The following is a 26907-nucleotide window of genomic DNA, read 5'->3' as shown; positions in this document are numbered from 1 at the left end:
GGCGGTTATCCCCCTGACGCCCCCTGCGGAGACGCTTTTCCCTCTCGCCCTGGTCGCCCATCCTCTCAGCTATCTACTGTTCGAGACAGTCGTCGCCTGCCCCTAGCTGGGGAGGCGGGGTGCGAGGAGAAAGAAATCGTTTGTTGTGGTGAGGCTTTATCCAGAGACGCTTCCCCACCATTCTCCTCCCGGGGAGTCGAAGAATAAAAGGTGGTGTGTTTGCGTGTGCACCTATTCACAGCTCCAGGCATATGTCAGAGGACCCGAGACACAGACTCTGCGGGGGGTGGACGTGGACTTGTGTTGTCCAGGTGCCATGTCATTCCTGCATCATCTCGGAATTGACCAGCATCTTTCTCGCACTCTCTCTGCGCCCCCTCCCCCAGCATCATCTTCGGTTCCCTAAGCCCTGTTTGTCTTGCGAGTCTTCAAGATAACATTCTGAATCTAAATTGTAGTTATGGTTTTCTTCCTGACTCTTAATACAGAAAAAGCTAAAGAATTAATTTTTGAATTGGGAATCAGCATTTCTTCCACCGAGCAATTCATGAGGGATTAAGTTACCGTAATGGCCTTGCCTGAGGAGTGCAGACATTTGCTAAGAAAAGCCCATTTGAAAGCATTATGAAAGCTGAAATCTGGTTCCCAGTAGTAAACCAGGTAGAAATACACAGTAGCCAAGAAAGAGGGTTGGGGAGATTGTACTTTATTCTTTTTATTTGGCTTGTTAATGACTTGGGATGCAGAAGGTTCCTGTTCATGTTCCTTTTTTCTTTTTTTTGTTAGTGCTTGGTGATGTGTAAAATTTAGAGCTGGATATTCCCACATCTCCTTTGGGAGTGTTAGTATTCATAAAGTGCATATTCTTCTCTCTCAGATGATGCTCCATCTCTCAGATGATACTCTGCATTTTTTTCCCTGTATGAACCAGAAAGATAAGAAACCTAATAAAAAAGTAAAATTGCTGACAATTAGCTGGTATTTCTTCAGTAATTCACTTAATCACTTTGCCTCGGTAATTTATTTTGATTAATGAGGAAAGTGATGGTGAAGCATTTTGCTTATGTCATCTTAGACTTATGGTGAAAGGATGGATGAATTTTATGTTTTCAAACATATATGTATAACAGTTACTTTCTTTGATTTATTCCTAATGAAATTCATTAGATTTAAAGTGGCATCCAAATAGTGAGGTTTGATGACAATATATTTTTGTCTTTCCAAACACCAGGGCATTCTATCATGATGCCTTAAGTGTTATTTAAATACTTTTATTTTTTAAACAAATATCTAAATATTAAAATTGTAAGTATTTCAGCTTCAATTACTGTATTTTTATGCATCTTTCATATTTTTACTTGGATGAGCCTGTATTATACATAAGTTCATTGTTTATGGCCAGAACTTTTGAACCTAATGGCAATTTTATGCACATATCTCAATTCTACCTTCTAGGTTTTGAAATCCTAACACTCTTCTTAATGCTATACTAAAATTGTACACATTCCCCTCCCTTCCCTTCTTTTTAAATGAAAATTTAAAAAAGAGATACAGAAGATTAAAGCTGGAACATTTTTCAAGATAGAACAAAAATAGGGACATTATAAATATTATAAAAATCAGTACACTTACCAGGATGCATTAGTAATTTGTTATACTTTTAAAACTTTTACCAGTAATTAACTGTTAGAATTGCAATTCAAACAAAAGGATGAACATAGAGGGAAAAGCTCATTTAATAGATATATAAAGCCTTTATTATCTGTAGAGATGATACCTGCCTAGCAGAGCTTATATATTAAGGAGGAAATTTAATTAGAAAGGTCATTTGACTTTAATAAAGATTTCGGTCATTGAATTATTGAGGAATCTAATTTCTAATTATAAACCAACCTTAGGGAAAATGGAGTTTTCTATTTTGATAAGATATTCAGCCTAGGTGGAAAAAGTTGTATTCATATTCCACCATAATATTTTAGCTTTTTCTTTTTATTATCCAGGAGTTTTGCAATAAAGGTAAGGTCCTTTCCATTAAAGATGCAACTGTCCTCTTTTACATGTAGTTGTTTTCATTTTAAGACTCTGATCTAACGTGCAGTTAATGAATGCAATCATAAAACAAGGGTTCATCACTTGTGTAAATTAGTAGCGTTTGCTCATGCTTTAAGCTTGTTCTCTTCAAAATAATGATGTGTTTTCTTAACAATCCACATTTAGTGGACTGGCCATATCTTCTCCTCTCAGATCGTTTATTTATATTGATTTTTTGACACCACTGAATGAATTTAGATGTGAACATGTTTACTTCATTTAACTGTAGCTGTAAAAACCGATTTTTGGATGACAAGTTTGAGATTGTTATGAATAAAATGAGTCATGAATGAACTACTTGTTTGTGGTTTTCTTGGTGAAGTGATGAATTTACATATTAATATGATATAGCATGAGTAACCAGATTGTTCTTTTGCTTGTTCAGGATGAGATATATGCTGGCAGTGAGGGGAAGCTTAAGGTCTAATGAATAGAAGCTAAGACCCATGGTCTGAATATAGGGGATACTAGTTGGCTTGGATCTGCCTATTTTTTGGTCTGGTTTGTGTACTGAAGAATTGAATTCATTTGACTGTTTTCATTACATTACATATACATACTCATATATATGTATGTTTACAGTGTAGTAATGATGATAATAATGGTTAACGTTTATTGAGTGCTTGCTATGTATTAGATATGATTCTGGATGCTTTTACATGAGTAATCTCATTTAATCCTCATAAAACCCCAGCAAGGTGGGCACTCTTATGAGTTCTGTTTTACAGAAGAGGAAATTAAGATTTAGAGAATTTGAGTAACTCACTCAAGGCTCATTTAATTTAATATAGAAACAGTGGAGCTAGGATTCAACCAGAGGTGTTTTTTGACCGCCATAACCTGTGCTCTGAAACCTCTCTGTACCATACTGTTCCTTTTATATTGAGGTTTACCATTTCCTCTGATAAATACTTTTAACTTCTTCTTTCTTACTGCCAATATAAATGCTGCCTGTAAATAAGAAACTGCTATATTAATAATTTTATTCATATTTATTTCTGTATGTCTACTTTGCCTCATTTCTCAGAGAATTTGAGGTGACCTTTTAGGCAGACTCAACATTAGTTAAAAGAGAAGTATTTTTCTTTACTATATTAGACATTCTTGAAAACAGGTCCAAAATGTAATTGAATTGTTTACTTAAGTATGTGTTTAGAGTACATATAACTTGTTTATAGAGGTGTTAAGTGAAAACTGTACTACTTGCTAATATCCAAATGTTTTTTAATGATATACTTGTTAGAAACATTAGTTCTTCAATGCTAATTACATAGGCAAAAGATTCCACATTATTTCATTTTAGCCTGAGTGGTAAATAGCCTTTCAATTCTATACACAAATAGAAAAAGTTTTGTGGTTAATGGGGACCAAATAAAAGATTTTTAAAAAGTGACCATGATGATGAGAGTTCATTTCAATATGGAAATGTTCAAATAATGTGTATTTATTTAGTTGTGAGGTTTCTAATGATAGATATGTTGATAATTACAGTTGTTTTGAGGGAGAACCTTACAAGTGGGCCATTTGTTTGATGTTGTTGAAAGGACATAATCAGATAATTAGAAAAAATCTAAAAGTCATTAATATGGTTTAGACAATAATCTATTCTTAAATCCTTTGAATGATTTCAAGAGAGCATTTAAAAACTGAGTAGGTAAGAGTCTTCTAGTTACAAGTGAGATTAGGCACAGTATTAGTAAAATTTCTTAATTCAGAAATAGGTTTGTATTGAGAGGTAGGATTTTATTAAAATACCAAGGCATCTGAATTAGTAAATATTTTTCAAGAAATGGCTTATAAGTATTATAATTATTAGACAAACGAGTGCTAATAATTAAAATGTGATAATTATTGAGAATCATGCTTCAGGGTTCCCAAGGGTCTGTAAATAAAGTATCAAAGACATTAACTTGTTTTCATCTAATAATAAATTGGTAGAATTTGAAATCATGAAAATATGTTTGCAGAATTAACATCATTTAATGTACTTTTAGGTTGTTACAAATTCACAGATGGTGGGAATTAATTACCACAATCAAATTAATTCTTTATTATTTATTTTTAATTTAATTTAATTTATTTTACTTCAGAATATTATGGGGGTACAAATGTTTTGATTACATGAATAACCTTTGTACAGTTTGAGTCGTTGTAAGTGTGTCCATCACCCAAATAGTGTGCATTGTACCCATTAGGTGTGAATTTACCCATCCCCTCCACCCTCCTCCCACCAAATTCTTTTTTTAATTAATGATATCTAAGAAGCAATACTGCTAGGTGAACTGGACTGGATAGGATATCTCTGTTTTGGAATTTACTTATGATTAACAGATACCAAAAAAATACACTTGACTTAACTTCTTTAAGAATGAAGGTTGGGCAGGCAGTCATCTGGAACCTTGGAGGAATAGAAACTTAATATTTAGCTATGTTAGAGGTAGGCTATTGGGTTCTCTATCCATGGAACATACACTTAGCATGTTAGGTGTTCTTAGGTAGTACCTTTTGCTAGGGCTAATAAGTAAAGTTAAATTATGAGGTTTTACTTATTATTATGATTTATTTAATATTAGGAGGGCCATAAGCGCCAGAAAGAAATAGATTATTTTTTCCTTTCCTACCAGAGCCAAATCAAGAGAGCTCTGAGCCAATGTACTGTATAGAATGATGGAATTTGGTTTTCTATATGGCCAAAGTTTTGTAGTTTTTCTAAATCTAAGTTTGCTTTGCAATTTCTCACACTCAGCGTTAATTTAAAAATTCTAATGGATTATGTTATACTGAACACATTTTTATAAAGTAGAGACAAGAGGGGGGCCAAACATTTGCTTAGCCCTTACTGGGTGGCTGGCATTGACTCTATTATACACTTTTCCAAAGCTTCTCATTCCTTACCTGTTTGCACATCCCCATGTCAACAGGGAAGCTCAGGGTTAGAGAGGCAAGTCATTTGCCCAAGATCACATGGCTAGTAAGTGGCCAAGCTGGGATTTAGCCCAGACATGACTCTGATTGGAACTCTTGAGAAATATGGGTACAGAAAGCCAATGAACATGTATTTATTGGGTTCTAAATATACTAAATAAGACTATACAAGAGAATATGAATGCATAGAAGCTAATATATGTATAAAAAGAGAACTGACAAGATAAGAACTTTCAAATGAGTATGTAACATGAAGACAGTTGGGTATAAGCAAACTAATTGGGATAAAAAATTTATAGCATGTCAACTTATTTAAAAAAACTCTAAAAAACTACTATTCTGAAATTGAACTGGGGTATGAGTGGAAAGTACACAGTATATGAGTTTCCAGTGTCATTTGGCAGCCAGTATCATTTTAGCTCAAGCCTGGATGTACTGAAGTATCGATGTCAAAGTAGGGAGGTGGTGATCTGGGTCTCAGTGTCTGACTTGACAACAAAGCATTGAATTTAGACTGTCACTTTATCACAAAGAGATACTGTATATTGGAGAGGGCCTGAGAGAAGAGTAGCGGGGCTGGGGGGTGGGGAAGAGTTTAGAGAGATTAAAAATATAAATGGATGCAGTGAAGGTTAATTGAGAGTGGGATGGATCACACCAATGGTTTTATAAGGACCTCCAAGGCACCAATACTTAAGGGAGGTAGAATGCTATTTTCTTTTTTAGGAGTAAGTCATTTAGTTAAAGTAGTAGACTAAGTTGACAAGAATGTCAGGGAAAATGTTCTAAAGGCAGACCTGAAAGTTGCACGTGTTGTTTAGAAAGGAGGGGTGGTAAAGAAGAAGCGTTTACATTAAATGATTTGCATTTCATGAATTAAGATTCATTTCCAACAAATTAGAGGGTTCATTAATATCACATTGCCAGGCATAGTGGTGCACACCTTTAGTTCCGGCTACTCAGGAGGCTGAGGCAGGAGGATCACTTAAGTCCAGGCATTGGAGACCAGCCTAGGCAACGTAGCAAAACTCTATAAAAAATAAACAAACCAACCAACCCCAAACCACATTAATTATTTTGTGTATGTGTATGATCATAGGTAGCTTAGGTTTTCTTCCTTTATCGGTAGCAAGGACTGGCATTTCACCAGGTTACTGTAAGAAGCTTTCCTCTGGCTTAATTTTTGCTAACTTCTTGGAGCTACATTAGGATACAGAGAAACCAAGAGATTTGCCCAAGGTCAGAAAAAGTCAGAGCTGGGTTTGGAACTTGGTGTTCAGAACTGGGAGGCCTGCATCAGTTCATCATCTTCTCTTCCCCCTCTTATTGTTTTAGAGAGCCTCCTTCTAGCCCTCACCCTGCCTTCTCCTTTTCCCTTTGGGTTGGACCAGTCTTTCCTCCTCCTGGGTACTCCCCTCCATTACTCTTGTTGATAGCAGACTAGCAGTGACATTACCTTTTTTTTTTTTTGTAATACAGAATAGTGGAAGGAGACAAGGAGCAGAATTTTTCTCAGACTTAAACTAGGTAATCTGGTTTAGACAGTATTCTCTTGAGTAAAGTGGGAATTTTAGGGAACAGATGGGCCGAGGAAAAGACTAAATGAGATACTGGGTGTTTTCACACATTGTTAATATTTATCTACCAGATGGGCATTAGCTAGAAAGGTATGCCTGGGGTGGTCACTGTCCCCCTGGTTAAACCAAGGCAGGTTGCTGAAAAGTTGCATATAAATAAATAATGTAAGTGGAAAAGTCACTATTTAAAGAAATGGTTGAACTTTTAGGTAAAATAAGAGATGTATTTACATAGCAAATCTGCATCCTTCAGTTTGCCTGTTTCCTATTCCTGTTTTTTATATTTGCATCTTTAGAGTACACTGAGTGACACTGTGGTCTATTAGTGTCATAGAAATTATTTTAACAGTTAATTTCAACAACAAGCATTAATATTGTATTAAATCCTTAGTGTTAATTAATAATAGAAACAGCAGTTGTTGAGGAAAATAATGGTATATTTAATCCCTGAATTATGTGAATGATACAGAATTGATTGCTTTAGATCTTGTTTTTCTCTAACGTCCCTGCTGAAAGTCCTCTGATTCTAGGGATTTAATGTGTGCCTCAGTGTTCCTTTGTGACAGTGTGTCATTTTCATTTCCCACTGCTTCAAGCTCATGATATACCCATGAATAGCATACACTTACATGTTAGAGGTAGGTAGGGCTTCTGAAGGACCTCACTGTTTGTCATTTCAGTGGCTTGAAATAGAAAAGACGAATCCATTCAAATAAATAATTTGATGGGTGACTAATCTTGGGTATAGTGTTTGTTTTCTTACATCCCCCAAGAAGTGAATCTTTGAAAAGGAGTCATGACATTATGGTGATAGGGTGAAGGCTTTGCTGACTGGCGTTGAGGCCCGCCTCTGACATCTTGCTAGCAGCAGGGCTCCTCAGCAAGGAAGTTAGCCTCACGGGGCCTTAGTTTCCGCATCTGCAAAACAGGAATACAGACTTCATTTTTTTTATCTATGTGTGGGTTCTAAGTAAGATAATGTAATGGCTCATAGTATGCATTCAATAAATGATTGCTCTTAGTTTAAATCTTTTATTTAGACTGGACATTTTCTGAATATTTTAAAAACAAAGGTAAACTTAGGAGAGATGATATACATGGTAATGTGTATTTGCAAATTCTTCTTTTTGTGAATGTTGGAAAATTACAGTTGCATCTAACTTTTAGATCAGGCTAAATTAGGGTATATTTGGGCCTTCATTAAAGAAAGCATTGCCCACAGTTAGCATTACCACCGTGGTTATTTTTTTTAGAGATAGGGTCTTGCTCTGTTGCCCAGGCCCAGGCTAAAGTACAATGGCAAAATCATAGCTCACTGTAACCTTGAATTCCTGGGTTAAGTGATCCTTCTGCCTTAGCCTCTTGAGTAGCTAGGATTATAGCTATGTGCCATCACACCTGGCTAATTTAAAAAAAATTTTTTTGTAGAAATGGGGTTTCCTCTATGTTACCCAGGTTGGTTTCAAACTCCTGGCCCCAAGCAGTCCTCCCATCTCCACCTCCCACAGTGCTGGGATTACAGGCTTGAGCCACTGTGCCCAGCACCACAGTGTTTCTTTTCTTTTCTTTTTTAAACCATATATACATAACACAAACCCAGCTTGTATACTCTTCCCTCCCAAGAGTTCCAAAGCACTTCTCCATTTATCATTTCATTAATCCTTACAATTTCTGTGAGAAGATAGTAAAGTATGTTTTGTTAACTTTAATTTAGAAATAAAAATGATTAAGCTGGGGATAAGTTAAGTGACATGCTAGGGGTCACATGATGAATACTAGAGACAGTGAACTTAATAGAATTAATAACATAAAAATAATAGAATTATAATGAATTTTGCTGACATTTTTTTCAGATGTTCTCCTAGAAAACAGATTTTCATAAAGGTATTTGAGATTCTGGGATACAAAGTAAACCATTCTTAGCGTATCTTTTTCTTTTGGAAATGTTAGATGAAATTGCAGGCAAAGATGAGATAGAAGGGAGAAAGCAACTTGAGGAAGTCCAGCTGGAGAAGCAGGACTACTTAGTAAAGTATGGGCTAAGCCCAAGGAACAGAGAAGATCTACAGCCAAGCAAGTGACCAAGAGGTAAGGTGTTAATAGACCTTAAAAGAAATACCAACATTTTTGTGGTAAATGTCAAAAGGATACCCAGTGACTCTATTTTCAGTGGAAAGATTCATATTCTGTCTTGATTGACATTCCCACAACTTGTTAACCATCAATTTTTAGCTCTGAGCTAGTTTGCTGGTTCCTTTTGGAATACATTATATTTGTGTTACTAGGTATGCCTCAGAAGCTTTGTGAAAGAATAGCTTTGAGAATCTTATCTAGTGGAGGTTTAGAACCTCACGTGTGTGTGTCTGTTTATGCTTTCTGGTTGGCAAAACTGAGACTCATTCTTTTCATGTATTGAAAAGAAGAGAAAAGGCCCACAATTTATTTTTATGGATCTTAGTGTTCATGGTTCTCTGAGTCCTACTATCTGGAGAGCAACCACTGTGTGGTGAGACTTTGGCATTCTCATCTAGAAATACCGAAAGAACTATCTGAATATTGCAGTCTTTGAGGATTCAATTTAAGAAACTAGGCCGGGTGTGGTGGCTCACATCTGTAATCCTAGCACTTTGGGAGGCTGAGGTGGGAGGATTGCTTGAGGCCAGGAGTTTGAGACCAGCCAGGGAAACAGAGAGAGACCCCATCTTTACAAAAAAATAGAAAAATTAGCTGGTGTGTACCTCTGTAGGCAGGAGGATCTCTTGATCCCAAGTGTTCAAGGCTACAGTGAGCTATGATCATGCTATTTCACTCCAACCTAGGTGACAGATGAGACCTTATCTATAAAAAAAAGAGAAAAAAAAAAAGAAAGGAAATTTACTTAGTCTGTTTATTTAATTCTAAAAAAGATATTATGTAAAATTGAGGGGGGGTGATACTTGATTAGAATTATGTACCTTGAATGTTATATTTTCCTCAGGGATTTTTTTTTGTGTGTGTGTGTGTGAATCAGTGAAGAAGGGAAGTGGCAGAAGGATCTTGAGTCTCTTGCTTGAAGAGCAAGGGGAGACAAGGAGGAGTGTCTATATGTTGTAGGGAGATGTGAAGAAAAAAGACAGATGAGGTCCTGCTGCGGGAGTTAGGAGTATTTGTGAGTTAGTCAGTTTGGAGTGGGTTTGGCTTCCACCGTGGGAGGTGCTCCTGGGTACTGCTGGAGTCCCTCAGGTCAGCCACAGCACACGGCGGAGACTGGTGAGAGCCGGGTGTGGTCCCGTCTCTGCCGTCACTCGCTGGTCTCCCCAGCCCTCCCTGTCTGATTTCGAGGCGTCCTCCTGTGTAGTCCTTGTTTATACTTTGCTGCATAGGAGTCTTACTGCACAGTTGGTTGTCTTGTCTGTCTGATCAACTATTTGGAGCTTCCATGGAGTCAGAAGCTGCATCTCCTTTGGCGTAGTGCTGGCATGAAGCAGGAGCTAACTGAGTGCATCAGCTATGTGATTCTCTGCAAGCCATTTATCCAAGCGGAAACATATCTTCTTCATCAATAAATTGGTTGAAGGCAGTGGGACGGCTTGGACCAGATCAGTGTTTTTCAAACTGTGGGTAGTGACCTATTAGTGGGCCATGATACCAACTTAGTGGGTTGTAACAGCCTCAAAAGTATCAGACTACATAAGTACTGTTTTGTGAAAATTTTGTGTTAGTTATATATTTGTATTTGCATATTAGGCTGCAATATACAATGTATTTCTTACTGTGGGTTATCCTCAACATTATTAGATTAAATCTGATATTACTTCTGTCCTTTATTTGGTGACTCTATATTTAAATGATAGGACATAGCTTTTTATTATTAGAGGGCACAGTTTGCACAATGTCGTACTATTCCACCAGGATAAGTTAAAATGGAGAGAATTCTATTATTTTTATTTTGTTACATTAACTGTCTTTTAATTAAAAAAGTAATATGTACACATACTAAAAATTCCAACATTCCAAAAGAATATACGATATAAATGTGTTTCTCCCATTGAGGTTTCTTATTAAGATGTTTCATTTACCTGCATAACTGCCAGATTACTTCTGGTTTTATATTTCCTTTATATGAAATTTACTTGAGTTTTGAGGCTAGAGAGAGTTTAATAAACTTATTTGTTTGTAGGTAGATGATAAAACCAATTGAGAAAGGATGTGTTTGAAAATTCCATTAGCAGATGGATTTGTTGGTTCATGGAGTTGTTTATAAAAAGTCATTCATATTTTGAGAGTCTACTATATGCCAGAAATTGTACGAGGCTCTACCTGTGCAATAGTTCCTTAAAAAAACTTGGTGGCCCAGTAAGGTATGTGGTTGCTATGCACTGTTCTGTTATCGTCAAGATAACCAGGCTAACAATTTTATGACAGCCGTTTATTAAAAAACAGTGGAGTCATGAAGCTGTCTCTAAATATTTGAGGAGTTGTTTCTTGGAAAGGGATTGTATTAACTGTCTCTCTCCCCAGAAAACAGAATTAAAACAAATGGGTGAAAGTTACAGGCAGATGGATTTAAACTTAACGTAGGGGAGACCGTTCAATAGAATAGTTTGAAAATGGAACGGATTGCCTGTGAGGTAGTAAGTGTTCCAGCACCACCAGGGATTGATGACTTGCTGGCTGCTTGTCCTGGTGTAGTCCAGAGGGAGGTTGAACAGAAGGACTTTGAAGCCTTTTTTTTTTTTTTTTTTTTTAGCTTAGTCTATGATTTGGCTTGATGGATGCCAGGGGGAAACCTGACTTTTAAAAAAATGTGTATTTTCTGTATGCTATCTCTAGGTGGAGAAGAAATGACAAACCTATGAAAGGGTTGAGACCTCCCTGGGTCTAGCCCTTTCAGGCCTTCAAAAAATTGTCTTGGATATCAGTATATGGATGAAAAGAAACTGGAATCTCTCATGGAATGGCTAATTCCATGAAGCAGCTATGGATAAGGATGTTTTAGAGGTGAACTCTATTCTTCGAACAAAAGAAGTGAATAACAGCCCGATTTTAAAATCTGCTTCTCTTAATGATCCCAGTTCTTTTCGTGGTATACTAGTCTGGAAACTTAAAGAATAAACAACATTTAATCTCCCTTTTTATTTTTAAAATATTTTCCTATTTCCAATTTGTAATTTCTTTTTTTCAAAACATCTTTTAGGTTCACCTTCTCCTGTCTGTTCTCATCAGTCTCGGCTCTGCTCCCTTGACATTTGGGTCACTCGGGCAGCAGCATGCTGCTCTCTCCGCTCCTCCATTTCTTTTCCACGTGAATACTGCTGCTCTCAGCTGAATCTTCCGAGACACGACTTTAACTCTGTCCTTCTCGAGGAACCGCAGCTGCCACCCCTCCTTTTTAAATCCCTCCTTGGTTTTTAAAACCTTCTACCCATCCAATTTTTGTTTTCCACTCTTCCCAAATGTCTTTTCATCTCACTTTTCTCTTCTTTTCTGTGTATGCAGCAGTCCTTTAAAAGAAAAAATTTTTTTATTCTTATTTCAGCATATTGTGGGGGTACAAAAGTTTAGGTTACATGTGTTGCCCTTGCCCCACCCCCCCAAGTCAGAGCTTCAAACGTGTCCATCCCCTCGACAGTGCTCATCGCACTCGTTCTGTAGGTATACACCCATCCCTGCAGCAGTCCTTCATGGTTACTTAGGAACAAGCATGGGCTGAGTAGAGCAGGATATTTTGTGACCAAAAGGGATTCGAGCAATCAGCCCATATCTGAATGCCTACTCTGTGAAAATTATTTTGGGATGGAAAGACAATGAAAAAGTATTTGCCCTCAACAGAGTCTGGTGTGGACTAGCATACAGTGCACTCCAGGACTCGTGGGGTGTTGAGGTAAAGCACATGTACTCCACAGAGCCAGTCTGCCTGGGTTCACAGCCTAGCTCTGCCACTTAATAGCTCTGTGATCTTCGGGAATCATTTAACCTCTCTATGCCTCAGCTTCCTCATCTGTACAGGGGGATAATAGTAGTACCCACCTCATACAGTGGTTGTGAAAATTAAATTAGTTAATACATGTAACTTACTTAGGAGAGTGTGTATCACATAGTAACAAAATTATGTGTTTATGATTATTATTGATATTGTTGGTGATGGGAGTTTTGACACAATTTGGGTGCCTTTAGAGGTACCGAGTATTCTAGATGATGGCAGGAGAAGAGCGCATCTCTTTGGAGAGTCCTCTGAAAAGAGGTAGGATTTGCAATGGGTATTAGAGGGTAAGAATGGGATAGATCGAGATGGGACCAGAGGCACAGAGGTAAGAATGTGTTTGAGGAACAGAGAATTTTCTGTGTGGCCTAGGTGCCTAGAAGGGGACTGGTGGGAGATAGAGCTGGCAGAGTGAATTGGGGCCTTTGAAGGATTGCTAAGATGAGGAATCGGTACTTAACTTCAGGAAGCAATGAGCAGCCATCGAAGGTTTGTAAGAAGATATGTTTCGGCATGCCTGGAGTCAGGTTTCAGGAAGACTAAGTTGGCCACATATTCACTGTAGTGTACGTAGATGAAGGGAGACATCAGGGTGCCAATGAGGAATTACTGATCTAATGGTAATGAGGAGCTTGACCCATCATGTTTACTCATGGAAATGGAAAAAGAGCATTTCAGAGACAGAGGCTGTGACTACAAATAGTGGGTTAGGAAAAGGCAGAGAGAGGAATCAAAAATAATTCCAAATTTTGAGTGAGTCCCTGGAGGAATGGTAGTAAAATTAAAAGAAATAAGTAAGTTTAGAGAGTGAGGAAATGCATCCTCATTGTAATTCCAACTCACAAATCTTTCACTCTAGCACCAAGCTCAAGGTCATCCATGATGTGCCCCATGGGAATGCCTTATCTATGCAGGTTTTGATCTTCTCCAACGTCCTGATGACTTAAGGTTGGTTGCACACTGTTTAGCACTTGAATGTTTGTGACTGTTTGATTAACATTAGGTTTGGGTCCCTCAGGCAGACTGCAAGCTCTTAATTAGTATTCCCCACAGTATCTTGAATAATGCTGTTTTAGGTGCTGTTATGGACTGAATGTTTGTATCCCCACAAAGTTCATGTTGAAGCCCTAACTCCCAATATGACTATATTTAGAGATGGGGCCGATTGGGTGATAATTAAAACCAAAGAGGCCATAGGGGTGGAGCCCTGGTGCAATAGGATTGGTCCTTTTGAAAAGAGGCACCAGAGAGCTCCCTCTCCCTGCGTTTGCACATAGAGGCTGTGTGAGCACACAGCCAGAAGGCAGCCATCTACAAGTTGGGAAGAGAGCCCCCACCGCAAACTGAATCAGCCAGACCTTGATCTTGGACTTCTAGCCTCCAGAACTGTGAGAAATAAATTTCTTTTGTTGAAGCCACCCAGTCTGTGGTGTTTTGTTATAGCAGCCTGAGCAGGCTAATACTAGTACTTATTTTTTATTGAAATTTCTCTAATTAAATTGTTGACCTGACTTAGATGGGTTGGTACTGAGAGTGAGGATCATGGCTTTAAGTAAGAGATTTATTTTTACACTTGTGAGATAGAATTGACTGATGAACTCTTAGCTTGATGAACTAATGTTCTTAGCCCACGTGCCTCCTTTTCTCACCTGTACTTCTTTCTTAATGGTGTAAATTTATGCCTGACTCTCTCATCTTAACCTCTGCCCCCATCTGCTGTTGACTTAGCCTTCCTTCCCTTCACAACCATTGCACAATTCTCACTGTCTGAATGCAGGAACCAAAGAGCTAGGAATTACAAGGGATAATGACACTTTAAAGACGGGTCCATTGCAGCATCTCCCAAAGCCAATATGTGGGTATCTGTATAAGATTGACCTGAGGAACTTATCAAATAAAGGTTCCTGGGCTCTGCTTATGGAGACCGCTGAGTGGGTCTGGAGCTAAGCCAGGGCAATCTGTGTTTTTCGGAGCTCTCTTTATCCTCCTGATAAGCAGCCAGATATGGGAGCTATTAATCACTATTTCCACAATTCCCATTATTTCTGCAGCTGTGGATAAGGGATGCAATGTGTCTAACTTCCCCATTAGTACATTGAAACTGCCCTTGCCAAGGTCACCAATGATCTCTAAGCAGCTTAATTTACTTTCCAAATATGTCTGAAATTGATCACCTATGCTTAAATCCTACAACCACTGACTGAGTTCAAGTTGTCATCATTCATCTTCTGGACTGTAGCAATAGACTCATAATGCTTTCCCCCATCTGTAACCTTCCAGTCTAACTTATACACAGACATAGTGTGATTGATATGGAATTCAGATTAAATCATGTGACTGTCATAGTGAAAACTTTTCAGCTCCTAATGCCAACAGCATAAAATCTAAGCTTCATGGCATGTCATATAAGGCCATGCCTAGGCTAGCCTCTCCAGATTACCTGTTGTTCTGTTTTTTCTTTTTCCTTTTTTTGGAGACAGGATCTCACCCTGTCACGTAGGCAGTGGCGTGATCATAACTCGCTGCAACCTTGAACTTCTGGCTCAAGCGATCCTCCCATCTCAGTCTCATGAGTAGCTGGAACTATAGGTGCACACACCACTGAGCCTTGCTAATTTTTTTTTTACATTTTTAATTTTTTTTAGAGACAGAGTCTCACTATGTTGCCCAGGTTAGTCTTGAACTATTGGCCTCAAGAGATCCTCCTGCCTCAGTCTCCCTAGTAGCTGAGATTACAAGTGTGAGCCACTGCACCCGGCTGTTATTTTTAATTCAGCTGCATTGCCTGCCCTCTACACACCCACCACATTGTTTCATTGTCTTTGTTCACATGGACACCTCCATAGGATACCATTATGGTCTCTCACCCAGCTGACTCTTACTATCTTTAATGTGGTTCTCCTTTCCTCTAGGACTCCTCAGCTGCTCCCACATCCTCATCTTTCCTAGGTAACTTGTCCCTCTTCTGTGTACGCATAATTTTCTTTTCTTTTTTTTTTTTTTGAGACAGAGTCTCACTTTGTTCCCAGGCTAGAGTGAGGGCTGTGGCGTCAGCCTAGCTCACCACAACCTCAAACTCCTGGGCTTAAGCAATCCTACTGCCTCAGCCTCCCGAGTAGCTGGGACTACAGGCATGCGCCACCATGCCCGGCTAATTTTTTCTATATATATTTTTAGCTGTCCATATAATTTCTTTCTATTTTTAGTAGAGACGGGGTCTCGCTCAGGCTGGTTTCGAACTCCTGACCTCGAGCGATCCATCTGCCTCGGCCTCCCAGAGGGCTAGGATTACAGGTGTGAGCCACTGCGCCCGGCCTGTACCCATAATTTTCTGAGCATTTTTCTAATGTTATGCTGACCACATTGTATTAAATTATCTAATCTGCTGCTGCCACAAAATTGTGAACCTCTTGAGGGCAGAATCTCTTTTATTTATTTGTTTATCTTCACTTCGAGTGCATAGTAACATCTGAATAAATACTGAATGAATTATCAACAAATATAATGGAGAGGTTTCAGCCTCTGTCATACCTGATTTATCTGCAACATATGATGTTTATTAAATACCCACTGTGTGCCAGACACTGTCTTAAGCACCAGAAGGACATTAGTAAGTATAAAAGCACATCCCTGTCATTGTGGAACTTGCAGTCTAAAGAAGAGATCTACAAAAAACAAATAAAAATGTATGATTATAAATCAGTATGGATACATGACAGGAATGATGAGGATATAGTGATGGAACGTGACAGAGAAAGACATATTAATTGGTCAGGGAGATCTGTCCAATCAGGTGACATTTCAGCTGAAGGACAAGGAATCAGCCATGGGAAGAGCTAGGAAAAAGCATTCCCTGCAGAAGCAAGAGTATGTGCAAAGGCTTTGAAATGTCACAGAACTCTGTGTGTTGGAGAAACTTAAGATAAGTTTGTGTTTCTAAGGCCTAGTGGGAGGGGGAGGTATAGCAAGGAAAGGTGGCAGAGAGGAATTTGGTAGGCTTTGTTGGTGCCAAAAATAGTTTAGATTTTATCCAGAGTGCTATGGTAAGCAACTGAAGGAAGGATTTTAATTAGGATAGTGACATAATCTGATTTACATTATAGAAAGATCACTCTAGGTCAGTGTTGTTCAAGACAGTAGTCACTATTCCAGGTAGTTATTGTAACTGATGCTACTGAGAAACTGACTTTTTAATTTTGTGTAATTTAAAGTACTTTAAATCTACATTTAAGAATATAATAGATTCAGTTATTGGAAAACTTTTAAGCATGTTTTGGTGCATAAAGATACTCTTTCAACTAAAAATTTTATGAACTTTAAATGCAGATCAGGTATTTCTGGTGAAAATTTAGCATCCAAATCGAGACATGCTAATAAGTATAAAATACACACAAAATTTCAAAGATTTGCTATGAAAAAAGGAATGTAGACTGTTCTATTAAAGATTTTTTATGTTGATTACATATTGAAATGATTATAAATTTGGAGAGGTTGGATTAAATAAAATGTATCATTAAATTTAATTTTATTTCTTTTTACTTTTTGTAATGTGGCTACTAGAGCACTTAGAATTATTTATGAGGTTCACATTATATTCCAGTTAGACTAGCATTATACTAGATGCTGTGAGGATAATGGGCTGGAGGCAGCCAAAGTAGCAGCAGGGAGATAGGTTAGGAACATTTGCAGTTGTCTAGGTGGGGGATAATGATACCTTCGATTAGGGGGTGGCAGTAGAAATGGAGAGAGGTGTAAAGATTCTACAAATGTTTTGGCAGTAGAGTCATCATGACTTGCTGGTGGACTAGATAGGGAGGAGAAGAATAAAAAATGACTCTAAGTTTTTTAACTTGTGGCAGGATGAATGGTGTTGCCATTTCCTAAAATGGGAAGACGGAGGAAAAAGTTAGGAGCTCGACATCAAGAGTATGGATTCAGGCATGTTAGAACCTGTAAGACATGCAGGTGTTTGGATATAAGAGCCTGGGGCACAGAGGAGAGTTTAACTGAAGATATTAATTAGTAGTTGTCAACATATCATTGCTATTTAAAACCTTAAGACTGTATGCCCAAGACTATAAAATGTCATTGAAAGAAATTAAAGAAGACCGAATTAAATGGAAAGACATCCTGTATTCATGAACTGAAAGACTTAAGTATTGTTAAGATGGCAGTCCACCCTGAATCAGTCTGCAGATTCAATGAAATCCCTATGAAAATTCCAAATGCCTTTTTTTGCAAAAATTGATAAGCTTTTGTTCTTAAAATGTTTATAAAGTTGCAAGGGATTCAGAGTACCAAGTACAAGTCAGGGTACAAGAGTACCAAGACAATTCAATGGGGGAAAAGAGTAGCCTTTTCAACAAATGGTGCTGGGATGGCAGGATATCCATGTGCAAAAGAATACATTTGGACCCCCTACCTCACGCCACATATATAGATTAACTCCAAATGGATCAAAAACCTAAATGCAAGAGCTAAAGCTATAAAACTCTTAGAAGAAAACACATGTATAAATCTTGTTGACTTTAGATTTGACAATAGTTTCTGAGCTATCATACCAAAAACACAAATAACAAAAGAAAAAATAGTTAAATTGGACATCATCAAAATTAAAAACTTTTGTGCTTCAAGGAATACTATTAAGGACATGAAAAGATAACCCAGAGAATGGGAGAAAAATTTAGTGAATTATATTAATATATCTGATTAGGCATTAGTATCCAGGCTATGTAAGGAACTCTTATAAATCAACAATAAAAAGATAATAGCTATTTAAAAATGAGCAAAGGACTTGATTAGACACTTTTTCAAAGAATATGTAAATAGCTAATAAGCACATGAAAAAATGCTCAACATTGACAGTCATTAGGGAAACACAAATTAAAACCACCTGAGATACCACTTCACATTCACTAGGATGGCCATAATAAAAAGGAGGGACAATAACAACTGTTGGTTGGATTTGGTGAGTACGTGGATAAATTGGAACCCTCATACATTGCTGGTGGGAGTGTAAAATTGTGCAGCCACTTTGTAAACCAGTTTGGCAGTTCCTCGCAAAGTTAAACATAATTACCACAATACCCAGCAATTAAACTCCTATGTATATACTATATACTCAAGAGAACTGAAAACATGTTTATACACAAAAACTTGTACACAAATGTTTATAGCAGCATTATAAACATTTGGAGCCCAAAAAGGTGGAAACACCTAAATGCCTATCAATTGAGGAAGGAATAAACAAAAATATGGCATACACTTGATACAATGGAGTATTATTCAGCCATAAAAAGGAATGAAGTACTGATACATGCTGCAACACGGATGCACCTCGAAAACATTATGCTAAGTGAAAGAAGCCAAACACAAAAGGCCACATATTATATGATTCCATTTATATGAAATGTATAGAATAGGCAAATCCATAGAAACAGAAAGCAGATTAGTGGTTGCAGGGGCTAGGGAGAGAATGGAAGGGGGAATGACTGCTAATGGGTATAGAGTTTCTTTTTGGGGTGATGAAAATGTTGTGGAATTAGATACTAGTAATGGTTGTATAAAACCATGAATATATTAAAAACCACTGAATTTTCCACTTCCAAAGGGTGGCTCTTATGGTATTTAAAGTATGTCTTAATTAGAACAAAACTTTAGGACTAAGTTAAATGTCTTGGTGAAAGTATGTGAAAGAAGGGAAAAGAGAATCAGGAGGAGAAGGGTCCTGCAAAGGGGACCAAGAAGGAGGCGCCAAAGAAGTAAAAGGTAGATCAGGAGAGAGGAGGGCAGTTTTATTCAGTGGTAGGAGGTGAGAAGCCTAGCTGGAGTGGGCTGCAGAATGGGAGTAAACGAGGACGGAGTGTATGTATACCTCTTCTGAGAAGAGCTTGGAAGAGGGTCTAGGGCAAAGGGAGGGTGCTTTTTTTGATGGGAGTTATTAGAACATTTTTGTTTGCTAGTGAGAATGATCCAGAAGGAGAAGACATAGATGCCCGGAGAGAGGGCAGGCGCACTTGGGACAGTGTGGTGGGTGCAGCGCGGAGGGCCTGTGGGTGGAAGGCCGCTCACAGAGGGGGAGGGATCCCCATCCACCGTGACTGAAAGGTCCAGGAGCAGATGCAGATAGGAGGGGTGTGTCGATTCGGTGGGGGACGATAGGGAAGTTGTAGTTTGATAAGACGGTGGCATCTGCTGATAGTAAGGTGGGAGGGAGAGGGAGGAAGAGGAGGAAGAAAGAGGAAATGGGCATGTGAACTCAGCAAAGAAATATATTCAAAATATATATGAAGTTGCCCTCTTCGTAAGTCAACAACAGTAAAAAGGACTTGCCAAAATGCAAGTTTTATCAAGCCACTCCGCTGCTAGAATCCCCGTTTCCCTGCTTCCTAGCATGCCGTGTTGCTTCCTTGGGGATCTGCCACGGGCCTCTGTGTCCGCTCCCCTCCTGCTGCTGCTTCCATTCACCACGTGCAGTCCTGCTGACCCGCTAGAGCGTCCCGAATGCAGCGAGCCCTCTCATGTCTCCGTGGCTTAGTACATTTTTCTCTCTGCCTGGAAGCTCTTTGGGTTCCCCTTTGCCCGGATAACTCTATGTACCTTTCAAGAACTAGCTTTCACCTCTTCTTGAAAGCCTTCCCTGAGCCCACAGGAAGAAGGTATTCACTAAATGTATGTTGAAAGACTGGAGACACTTAGTATGAGACTTATTGAACAGATGAGCTCTTTGAACATGGAAGAATTATCCAGAGAGGCTGTTCTATATGTGCCAAAAGCCAAAGGCTTGTGAATTTAGGTGGTTTTCTGAGTTTATTTCCTCATCTGCAGAAAGGAGATGATATACATTATCTCAGTTCCCTTTGCAGAGTTAAAAAGTGAGTTTTAAATGTCTAGTACATGCACTCCTCAGTAAATGATAGTTTAAAAAATAGTATGTAAGCACAGATTTACATGTAGCAAAACATGCCTAAGAGATCGCATCCATTACAGGGATTGCAAGGACACCTGCTTTATTTAAAATGCTGCATTTTCTTGGCATAACATTTAAGATCAACTATAAAAACCTGTAAGTGAAGGCTATTTTTCCAAAAGGTAATATTTCTTCAGAATGACTTGTTGATTTCCCGGTTTGGACCATGGGTGGTGAATGGAGAAACACATTTAGTGTAGAAGGAAAATATGTATATTCAGATTTGCCTTGCATATTTTCCATTAAGGTCTCCAGCTGCCTGTGCATTACAGAGCTGTGCCAGTGAGGAGGACAAGACCTGCAGAGCTCACGATAAGGCTTGCCAGGCTAGAGGACAAGCTGCCAGTTGTCTATGGAACAGACAGGACTTGTGGGAGCATAGTGTGTTAAGTGGAGGCCCCTGAGCTTACAAAAGGGGCTTTCCTATGAGGCTGGAACCAAGAGAAACACAAAGAGGTCATAGTTTATGTATATGCAACAGACACCTCTCTTTGGAACGGGGCACAACATTTATTGTTGAATTGTCATTGTGTGGCTTCTTTTATTCAGTAACTTTTCTCCTTAAAAAACTGTATATAAATTGAATATTTGTAAATAGTGTTTTCTATTGATTTGCATTATTATATTACAGATGCTTTAATTTTCAGTTTTGTTTGCCAAAAGTTTCTGATTTTTCTTAATTTTTAAAAAATTTTTTATAGCTTGGAGTTCCTAATTTATAGTGAGAATCTTTTAGTGAGGCTAAATTGTTTTATAAAGAAATTAATCATTCTTTAATTTGCCTTTTAAAATACAGACTTATTTAAAATCTAGCAGGTTTTCCTAATTGAAGAGAGACATTCTTGTAATTCATAAAAAGTTAACTATCTTCCCTGCAAATAAAATTGTTTTAAATTTAGATTTATTTGTGTCCTGCTTTTCCACAAAGGATTTAAAGTGGCTTCTTACAAACCATATTCATTCATTATTTTCTACAACTATTTGGAAGGTATTGGATGCATAAAATGAAACAATAAATTAAAATAGAAGTGAAGATGGCCAGGTGTGGTGGCTCACCCCTGTAATCCTAGCTCTCTGGGAGGCCGAGGTGGGCAGATTGTTTGAGCTCAGGAGTTCGAGACCAGCCTGAGCAAGAGCGAGACCCCCATCTTTACTAATAAAAAAATAGAAAGAAATTAGCTGGACAACTAAATCTATATATTTAGTTTATATATATATATTTATATATATATATAAATTAGCCGGGCATGGTGGAGCATGCTTGTAGTCCCAGCTACTCGGGAGGCTGAGGCAGGAAGATTGCTTGAGCCCAGGAGTTTGAAGTTGCTGTGAGCTAGGCTGATGCCACGGCATTCTAGCCTGGGCAACAGAGTGAGACTCTGTCTCAAAAAAAAAAAAAAAAAAGGAAGTGAAGAGGCAGGACCAAGAAAAAACAGTAACTAAGGTAAGACCAAGAAATGGAGAATAGAAAATACCCAATCATAAAGATTATCATAATAATGGGACTGAACACATATAAACACCCTGGTAGTCAAGGGGAAAAGTAAAATATGACCACATAGACAGTTTTGTTATTGTAAAGGAGCAAGAAATGTTTGTATTCATACACTTTCCTTTAGAGGTGAGTCAAAAACAATTTCTCATATTTTAGAACAAGTATAGTAACTTCCTTTCTCTGTAATCTCACCCATTATCAGAGTTTAGCTGGGTGGGTGACTTTTAGACTCTGAGCCTGGAGCCCTGTCCCAGATTTTCAGATGCATGTTGATATTTCAACTTAAATGTGCATACTTTTACCATAAGATTCATCATCTTCCCCAGGTAGGTCATTTCCTGTATGTATAGATGGGAGTTACTATTCTCTTAATCAACAAACCTGGAGACTTTCATATTTTCTTCATCTCTACTCTGCTCACGTCTTGATTTTTGTTGGTGCCTTTCCCTTTCTGTTGCTGTTGTACCAGTTTAGGGCTTACTTTCCTATTGCCTGATTTATCACATTAGCTTATTTGTTTTAACTTTCTTTGAGGCAGAGTCTCACCCTGTCATCCAGGCTGGAGTGCAGTGGCCTGATCATAGCTCACTGCAGCCTCAAACTCCTGAGCTCAAGTGATTCTCCTGTCTTAGTCTCCTGAGTAGCTGGAACTAGAGGTGTGTGCCACCACATCTAGCTAATTTTTAAAAAATTCTTTGTAGAGGCAGGGTCTCACTATGTTGCCCAAGCTGGCCTTGAACTCCTGGCCTCAAGTGATCCTCCTCCCTCGGCCTTCCAAAGTGCTGGGATTACAGGTGTGAGCCACTGTGCCTGGTTGCACAATGGCTTATTTAATAACATCAATTCTTCCAGCATCAACCCTAATCAAAATCATCCTAAATACTCTTGCCAGAGTTCTCTTAAAGTACAACTCTAATCACTCCCTTTCCCTACATAATAAAATTCTAACTTCTTGGCATGATATTTAATGTTTTACATGACCTGGGCACCAACTGCTTTCCCACATAGTCTTCCACACCAGAGGTTACACACTGTAGGTACCATTCTCTGAAACAGTCCTTGTACTTGCTCTCCTTTGTGTTATCACTAATACCATTCCCTCCTTCTAGAATGCTTTTGCTCTTCCTATTCCTCCCATTTCAATTCAGTTCATGAAATCTTTACTGAGTGTTCACTATATGCCTAAGGATTGTGCTAGGTATTGTGGTTCCAGAGATAAGAATGATTCCTTTTTTCCTCAAAGATCTCACAAATGTATTTGGAAGAACTGGTAAGTCAAAGTTTACATATTGCTTCCTCTATGAAGCTTTTATAATTCCCAGGCATAAATGAACTTTTCTTTCATTTTTTTTAAACACTCCTTGCATTTTTCAAACAGGGTTTATGGGCACTGTAAATATTAATTATTATGTTATATGCCCCATTATGTTATAAGCTTCTACACATCACATTATCTATGTCCTTAGGTTTTTACACATGCCACATTCTCACTCTCACATAGTAGGTGTTCAGTAATGTTTTTGCAGGGTTGTGTATAGGTCAATGGGCTAAGATGACCTATAGAGCATGAGAAGCAGATATCATTGTCAGAACACTCACAGTCAATTGTACTTTTAGGATCTTGTTTTAAAAGCTGCTTTTAGGTGTTATTTTAAAAGCTTAGGTGCATGTAAGGTTCTAATAAGGGCTAAGTGTTTTTAAACTTTTAAACAATGTGTGTAACTGCACATACAGTGAGGCCTTTGAAGTCAGCGGGAACTCCACACAGCATGTGGAGAAGAGCCTGGAGCACTATGGGTGGGGACAGGAGTCAGACCTTCAGGGCAGGCCTCCCCAAAGGATAAAGGAGCTGCAGGTCAGGCTTTGAACAGAATTGAAGCAAACGTGTATCCATGTGAGAGGCGATTGCTTTTGAAATTTGATATGATTCTGGCTAGTCTATTGTGGAAATGGCTACTGGTTAAGTAGTTGAGGAATACTTGGCTTTGTACCCCTCTGTGATTGCTTTCTTTACTAAAAACTCGTATTTTAATATGGCTGTGCGTGCTTCAAACCTCAAATATTTGGAATATGGAAGTCACATCTGCACTGGGATACCGTAGGGTCACATCCCTGGTTCCTCCAGTCCATGATTCTTCTGCTGGTAGACAGCCAGCTAACATGCCACGGGAGATGCGGGGTATGTGGTTTTCCTTGCAGATGTTAGCATAATTCTGCACTCAGGTTAGATGCACTCAAATTACTTTTCATATACGTATGGCATTTTCACTTATAAATGTTTCTGCATTTCCTTTGTATCTCTTTACAGGTACTATTTAAAGGTACTATCTTGTTGGAATCTACTCTGGAAATTATTCACAGGCTCTGAATTTACATGCTTGAGTGTCAGAGGACATCCCTGTCATCCTAGTGTTTGGTATTTGTGGGTTTTGCTTTAGTGGTACCTTTGGTCATATATCATATATATGTGTTCACATATCTGTATTTACCATAACCTGCCATATTTTGTCTATCAAAGATACCACAATTTTAAGATGCAGAATTATTTTGTATGTAACTAAGAGAGAAAAAGAAAATCACTGTCAATTAAACTAAGATAAAATGCCTTCTTATCACTAAGAATTTTTGTTTTATACTTATTGGAAAAGCTCTAAGATTTTAGAAATAGATTTTTATCATATCTCACTCTTGTGTGTACATAAACTGTAAGATGCAAATGAAATAAATTGGTGAATTATTCCCCAAATTTCTTCACATTGAATCCAACTCTTACTAACTTCCCTTCAACTCACAGTTGTTATTCATGCTTTTCTACTTAGTATCATCCCCCATGCTATTAAGAAGGGTGTTGGTGGTGAAGCGTTTCGTAAAAGGGTGCTTCTTGCTTGAGCAAGAGTAGTGTTATTTCCTAAGAGACAGGATCTCTTAGGGCTGACCAGCTTTGGAATTTTTTGGTCCTGCCCTAGGTCCCACTTCCCTGGTGAGGGTGTTGAGGGCTGTCCTGCGTACAGCTGCTGGCATGCCAGGCATCCCTCTTCTCTGTGGCCTGCTCAGGCCAAGGGGCAGAAACTGAACCGCCCTCAAGTGCTTGGTACTAAGCCAAGTGATTTTTCCTGTTTTCAACCTTGACATTGCAATGTGCGCATTGCGTGAATGAGTGGAAATTTTTGAGCAAGAAATAGCTTCGTGCCAGATCTATTTGAAATGCTCAAATCCACCTATTTAATGGCATCTTCGCAGCCATGCATAATTGAGTTAGAGATGTCACAACTTAGACAATTTTTCAGGCAGAAAGAAAGGAGAATTAGCTCTCTTCCAAGTTAGTACTTTTTGCCAACCCTGGCTTGCTTTATCAAGCAAGGAGTAGTGTCTCTCTTTTGAAAAAAATTTTGATTTTTCTCTCTTTCGTTGATAGAGCAGTTACAGTGTGAGAAGGAACAAAAAGATGCTTTTTTGGTGTCCTTACAATTTCTTAAACCACAATTGCAGGGCTAATTGTTCTTGCATGTGCTTTTAAAGGCTGTGTATCTGAACATCATGTGTCTGGTGTTTTGGAGAAAGCCATTTTGTGAATGCTTTTGGGCACAAACTATTGCTTTCCTGTTTGAATCAAGGTATGTGAAAGCATCTGGCACACAGCTCAAGTGCTGTTTTCTTCACCCTCCCACCTGGTGCTGCACCCCACCCCCCACACCCGGCGCACTGTCCTCTGCTCACTCACAGCTTTGCCACATGGATCTTAGCAGAGTTCAAATTTCCCCCAAGTCTCTAGTGTGTGATTGTCAGTCTTGCTTGAGTTTGTGTCTTCAGAGGCATTCCTTGTCAGGGAAGTGAGTCCTTATATCTGTCAATTACAGTTCACTGTAGAATTGTGTTGGTTTACCCTCGGATTCCTCTACTCTAGATAATACTAACCATGCCTTTCCTGTGCTCATATCCACATAGAAACTGAAACACCTGACCTGAAATTTTCTGGCTGTTTGATTTCCCTTTTTCCATGGATTCACATCATGACTGATAATCATTAGTTCTCACTGAGGTATGATGCTGAGTTATTCCTGAGGAAATAATTCACTGCCCTGCCTTATTGTTAGTGTTTGAAAATTATAAGTAATGCTTATAGGCAATAAATGTTTCAGACTACTTCAAGACAGAAATTAACTTATTACCGATTGTGTTCAGTTTAATTTAACTTTCGTCTAGTTAAAGGTGGAGACTGATAATTTTTATGTGGACTCAAGTTAATTTTTAAATAGGAAATGCTAACGTTTCCTATAATTTGAATCACAGTGGCTCATATCTGACACTCAGATTTCCTCACTAATCCTTTGGGTTGCAAAGTTAGGCACTCCAGGACAGAGTTACTAGAAGTGTGGAGACAGTGTGTAGGAAGACATAAATGCCACTGAAGAACTAGCCCTAACTAGGTCTGATGGCTTGCTTCAGGACCTAACTACTAACACATCTGCTATAAATAACAGTGTCTGTTTGACATGAATTACCCCTTATGTTCCTTACTGATTTAAAGTAAAATTGGTAACATAAAATTTTTATGGACTCTCACTATATCCTCACTAAGAAGACATTATTGAAGATAAATTTTAGGTGGGACTGATTACAAACTAATGTGTTTATATTTTCATTGTGGTCTAGTTGATGACTGGGGAGTCTTTTACTTATTTAGGAACCTCTGCAATCTCTCATGCACTATTCTGTGTTCTGCAGAAGGTTCCCTGAAATAGAAAGTGAAGAGGTGATCTTCAGTTAGATTTTATTGAACACTTTTTATATGCTTATCACTTTGCAAAATAGATTATGTATCAAAAAGAGGTATAGAATGGTCCCTGCACTCAAAATTATATTCTTCTGGGAAAAGGTAAGACATGCC

At 38.4% G+C, this 26907-nt stretch overlaps 1 protein-coding gene across 8 annotated transcripts in view; it reads left to right on the top strand.

Moving 5' to 3' along the window:
* The window catches only part of DNM3 (dynamin 3), a 534534-nt gene that overhangs the window by 795 nt on the left and 506832 nt on the right, over positions 1–26907 (top strand). The window lies entirely within an intron of this gene.

Source organism: Lemur catta, chromosome 3 (genome assembly GCF_020740605.2).
Source record: "Lemur catta isolate mLemCat1 chromosome 3, mLemCat1.pri, whole genome shotgun sequence".
NCBI classification, from domain to species: Eukaryota; Metazoa; Chordata; class Mammalia; order Primates; family Lemuridae; genus Lemur; species Lemur catta.
This window is presented reverse-complemented; position numbering and strand designations above follow the sequence as displayed.